The sequence below is a fragment of the Seriola dumerili genome, unplaced genomic scaffold (genome assembly GCF_002260705.1).
Source record: "Seriola dumerili isolate Sdu_G_001 unplaced genomic scaffold, Sdu_1.0 BDQW01000478.1, whole genome shotgun sequence".
Taxonomy (NCBI): Eukaryota; Metazoa; Chordata; class Actinopteri; order Carangiformes; family Carangidae; genus Seriola; species Seriola dumerili.
Window position 1 is genome coordinate 4284052 of NW_019174733.1, and position 6254 is coordinate 4290305.

Here is a 6254-nt window from a genome sequence, read left to right on the forward strand (position 1 = left end):
GAAACTTAGTTAGAACTGGCTTTGCAGCTGATGTGTGTCTGGTTGAACAATCAGCTTCTTCTACAATGTCCACTGACGCGCGAGTAGGACAATAGAGTCACCTCATCATTGTGGCTATTCATCAAGTTGACTGCCGCTCCCCTCAGTCACGACCTTCCAACACCAAGTCCCAGCCAGGCGTACTGATATTAAACACTTGCGCATACTTTTTTGAGATTCATTTCACATGCACAAGGGAAAGCCATTTCCTTTCTGAAATGGTAGATGCTGACTTGAAAGTGCAAACCTAAAACAGCATCCAGGCTTAGCAAATTGTGGCATGTAGTATGTCAATTATAATTTTTCCAACCCGATGAAGGTTGAGCTGACCGAAATGTCTCAAATTAATAAATACACCAGCTGTGTTTTTATTCAAGTTACAATTTTTGTACCATAACGACAGAATATCAGCAACATCACACCTGCAGAGGGAATGTATGCTGTCTGACATGCTGAGGTATGTTGCTTCCCAAGGTCACTGCCACTACTGCCTTTGCAGTTTTTATCTATCAGCCTCCACAGTAGCTGTTGGCTCTTTTGATCTATGCAGAATATACAGAGCTTTACAGACATGAATATCTTTACATGTAGAATCAAAGAAGCCCTTTTGTCTCTTTGCAAAAGCAGGATATCATGCCTTGCTGCCGAGCTTACTAATAGAAAGCTCCTGTGATCGTATCTTACTGAGGTTCACTGGTGTCGTACAACCCATCACAAAAAGCCAGTGGGTCTCTTTGTGTGACATAGAAATAATATAAACTGATCTGACCTAGTGACACATAAGCACAATATATGCAATGACTAATAGATCCAGCCGTATTTCTCATAGTCGTCAACGGGAAATCAATGAGATATGGATCCATCGTGCGTAGCCTTCAGGTTTGCATTATTCAGAGACGTGCTGAAATACAGTAATGTGTGTGTGTGTGTGTGTGTGTGTAGCCAACAATAAGGAATCTGGGAATTATGCATGGGCAGATGGCTTTAGGTTGGCATACAACAGCTGGGTATGCATATAGGGCATTGTAAAATGATTATGGATATGAGGGCATGGGGCTGCATCATTCTGAATATGGCCTCAGATACTTTGGGTTCTTGTTTGGGAGATAATGACTCTGCACCCAAATATATCATGGAAATGTACCCTGAGTTCTTAATCAATAAAAGATGACAAGAGGAAAGACAGTGGGGGGTGGTGGTGCAGCAGCTGTGATTTTGCTCATACCTGAGGCCAAGTATCCTGAATTAAATATGAGAAGTGACTCCTTTTTGTTACTGCCTCTGATTTCAGTTTGGGAGCTATTGTCTGACTCAAACTGACTGACTCTGTGTTATGAATGAGTAATTGTTCTTTATTTTATTTCATTTTAATCTTTGGTCAGTGCTGGGCAGTCTTGCTTGTTTTTCGGCTTCATGAATATTGTATAAATTTTCTTTAGAGTGCAAGGACCAAATATGCAACTTATGTTTCGTTAGAAAAAGCTTTAATATGAACAACTGATTAATTCCATCCCCCCCAGTATACATGAGTACTGTATGTGTGTTTATGTGCATTCGTCCTGTTGAGATTAAACTTTAGCAGTGGTCTATTTTTCATCCATGCTGTCCACTCCAGACACTCTTTCCAAAGTAATTTTCCTTGTTCACTCTCTTTCTTTCTCAGTTTCCCTGACCTGTCAGGGAAATCGCTTGAAGCCTGCCTGCCGCTGTGTAGCATATGGGGGCTTCTTAGGGAGAGACACAGGTTGAGTCTTGCTCATGCATTCACAATAAGGCAAGTTCTTCACTTTAAAGTCAGAAAGTTGTTTTTGGGATAACCACAGCTTTCTTTTGCTGCTCGTATTTACAGAGGCATAAATCTTTTTGGCTATTGGCTGAGAAAATACCATTTTCTTCATGCCGGTCAGCAATCTCTGCTGACCTTACTGTGTTATTATTCCCAGATTTGTCCTTCACAACACCTCGGGTCTGTAAGAAAAACTACCCCCTTCAGGTGATTAAATCCCAGCAGCCCTTTGAAATCATCAAGACATCCTCTGAATTGAAAAGTGCTGAACCACAATGCAGCACCGTGATGCATGTTGATCCAGTGTGGTTAAATTGATTAAATCGTTGGCTGCAAAACTCATAGATTTCTGTGGCATCAAACATGGTCAAAACTGTTCTGCCAGTTTATGCAAACCCCTGGATGTTTTGCTTAAATCAGTATGGGTGAGTCTTGTAAATAAGGAATCCTCAACAATAACTGGAAAGTCATGTGAACTGGATTATCACGGAGGCGGTGGCGGGGTTGTCAGTTTATGCAACCATGGTGAGCACTCACAAAACAATGCACTCCCATTGGCGGCAGTAGCTTTATTGTTACAAGTAATTGAATGCAGTCTTATTAATCCCTTAAGCTTGTAGCCATAAAATCCTGATCTTGGCAGATCAAGTACCTGCGACGACCGTTTTGGATGTGATTAAAGGGGACATATTATGCAAAATGCACTTTTCCATGGTTTTCTATCAGTAATATGTGTCTGTCTACGAACCCCCCAAACATGAGAAAAGTCCATCCTCTCCGTCTTTCGCTTTCTCCACCTTTCAGAAAATGTGTGCTCACACAGGCCAATTGGAGATTTTCCCTTGATGGCGCCATGAAGGGGATATAACACCTCCCCCAGGTGGGTGACACTCCCCGAGCTAGGTGTGTTCCGCCCACTGACTCCGCCTTGCAGCCGCTATCGTTTCTTCCCTCGGAAACACTAGCTTCCGGTAGAACAATGTCGAAAGTACGAGCGAAACACGGGAGTTGCTTTGTTGTTGGCTGCACAAACCAACACAGAAGTCTTTTTTTAACCCCTACGCCCAAGGATCTGAAGACCCAGTGGATTAATTTTATTTTTGATGGAAATGTACCCGCTCCAACCACGAAAGTGTTGTATGTGTGTGCTAACCATTTCACTTCGGACTGCTTTCTCAACAAGGGCCAGTACAATGCAGGATTTGCTACAAGTCTAAAGATAAAGCATGGATCAGTACCGACTGTCCGTGACCCAACTTCGAACTTGGGAGCTGTAAGTTTTACCATTTTATGTAGCTTTACTGTATGTACACGAGAGCCTGTTGCGTGTGTTGTTAGCATGGCAGCTAATGTGGCTAACGTTTTGCCTCGTCGACATGCAGCCGGGTATAGCCGGGTACAGATTGTATGCAATTCTTCTGCTTGGTATCGCTGTGCGACGTTGATTAGAGACACCTTGCTAAATTTATTATACTTGAAAGGCGTTTAAGCTGTCTGTAAAGTCAAGCTGGTAAAATTCGGACTAAAAATGACTCTGCGGTGATTAGCATAGGTGCCTGGGCTTGTTTATTAGTGCTGTGAAAGTTAGTATGAGGAGTCATCCTTTATGATGTTGTTTTAACTTGATATAATTTTACACATACATTACCTTCAGGGAATTTCTAGATAAGCTCAGAGTTACAGGGAATATGTGAAAGGGGATTGGGGTTGGGCACCGAGAACCGGTTCATAACGTCCGGTTCCGGAACCGTTAAGAAGATGTTTGAATTTTGATTCTTTTTTTCGGTTCCTAAATGCCCGCACTAGTTTGTTTTCGGTGTTTGTTTTACTCCGCCCGGCGTGCTGCCGTGCTCCGTTTGTTTTCGGGGTTTGTATCACTCCGCCCGGCGTGCTGCCGTGCTCCGTTTGTTTTCGGGGTTTGTATCACTCCGCCCGGCGTGCTCCGCTAAACATCACTTGTTGAACATGGACCGCAAACGCCGCTCGAAAGTCTGGCTTCATTTTGATTTAAAAAAGGACGGATTCGCACAGTGCAACACCTGTGGTAAACTTATTTCTGCCAAAGGAGGATGCACAACGAACATGACAAAACACCTTCGCGTGCTGCATGGTATAAAACTTAACGAGTGCACTGTGTTTGACGCGTTGCGCCGCTCCCATCGCTTCCTTCACTTCTGTTTTTGATTTGTCATGACTGCGCCAGGGTTTGAGTTTGTTTTATTTTGTTTCATATACATCCACCTGGGTTGCAGCTCTTTGCTTTTTAGACTGCTGCCAACTTGTAGTGTTATTTCACCAGAATTCTGTTTTACAGTTACAGTTAATAAGTTCTAATAGAATACCCTAGTTACAGTACAGCAACCAAATTAAACTGTGTCAAGTAAACTGACAATGTCAATAAATAAAAATGGCCTGTGTAAAGGCTTTTTCAAATGAGAAAATTCTCGTTTTTTTTCTCTCCTGTACCTCAAAGAATCGGAATCGAGAATCGTTTTGAACAGGAATCGATGTTGAGAATCGGAATTGAAATCGGAATCGTGAAAATCCAAACGATGCCCAATCCTAAAGGGGATAGGCTACATTTTATTTTATGCATGTAGCAGGCAATTTATTGCACTGCTTGTAGCTGTTGCCATATGACACATTTAAGAAGATGTTGGTGTAACCTCTGTTTCCTTTGTTCAGGCCAGCACATCAAGTGCATCTGTACGGCTTCCTGCAACAAAGAATGTTGCCTGCCAGACTGACCCACTGGAGATGCGAACTATAGGCACACAGTTATCCTTGAGGACTCTTCAGCCTCACATCAGAAGTACAGGTCTGTATCCACCTGAAGTGCATCTACTTTTGATAAAATACTTTCACTTATAACGTGTTATTGTTCTGTGTTTATGTGTCACATTGCTAAAGTTTCTTTTATAAAAAAAAAAAAATAATAATTGGTTACAGGTGTCGATGCTACTGTGTCCTGTGAGGATTTTGGTGTTGGGGCATCCGTTGCTACCTCTGCAGATCCTGTGTGTTTTTCATCAACACCCGTAAAGAGACCCTCTAAAAGAACTCGTCTGGACCTGGAGGAGGAGCAGGATGACGATCCATTAGACGGCAGCTCTTCAGGGGCAGCTTCCCAAGGGCTGCATTCTACCTATGACCCTGCAGACTCTGCTACACCCTTGACAGAGTCAACATTTTTGTCGTAAGTTACTCTAATGCATCTGTTTGATGATAATGATGATGTCATGAGTGTGTGTGTGTGTGTGTGTGTGTGTGTGTGTGTGAAGATAATAGACTTATAGTGAGAGGGTGCCAAGTACACTGCTGAAGAGAACTCAACATGTTTAATTGCTCATAACATGTTTCTTTTTTTCTATAGAGACGACTCATCCCCTCCCACCCACAAAACCAAAAAATACATAGTGTACGAGAACCGCCTGATAGAGTTTTTTGCTGTGTGTCCTGTTTTGCACGTGCAACGCTCTTAATCCTTTTTCAAGCTCTGGAACATTAATACATTTCCATTTATTTACAGAATTACTTCTTAAGATAACCAGCAAAAAAAATAAAAATTGACCCTGAAATCATGGTGCTCCCTTTCTAAACTTTTTTAAAATTATTTATTTATTTTTTTTACAATTTTTATTCTAGACATGCTGTCATGCTATCCAAAAGTTATGATAAAAAATGGTGGGGAATGTACGGACCTTGCAAGGTCAGAAACCAATAAAGAGGACATGACAAAAGATTATTTTCCCAGAAATCCTTGTCCTTGACTTCAATACTTCAATATCAAAATGTCAGGTGAAATTTAGACCTGCTGTATTTTCTTAACTGAGAACACATCTGACAGACTTTGTTTGCAGGGGGGAAAATGTTGCATGTGTGAATTAAAACTACATAAGGAAGTTTTATTTTGGATTTTTGGTGAAACACAATGATATACCAAAACGAATCTAAATCTGCTTTTGTTGTTTTGCTTTTCATTCACCTTCATACCATCTGTCTTTACTCCATTAGCTCTGTTTAAATTTTAGGTGGACTGGGTTCTATCCTGGCATTTATTTGGGGGAAGGCAGGAAAACACCATGGCCAAGTCAAGTGCAACAGAGCTAATACAAAGAGGACACGTTAGAGCAGCGGCCCCCAAACTTTTTTCAGTGGGGGCCACATCAACTTTCCTTTCTGAGATGGGGGGCCAAGGTTAGTCTATAACAGGAAATGATATGGGCCAGGGTGACAACCAGTATTATTGTGGAGATTACAATGATAATTTGTTGTAGCTGCCCTTCGTTTGGCTTTGGCACCACCTGTTGATTTGCAAAAAAAAAGTAATAAAAAGTCTTCACATGTGTTTATTTGAAGTACCACAGATACTCCATTTATTTTATAGAAAATAACAACACAAAGTAATGGTAATGCCGGCGGGGGGGGG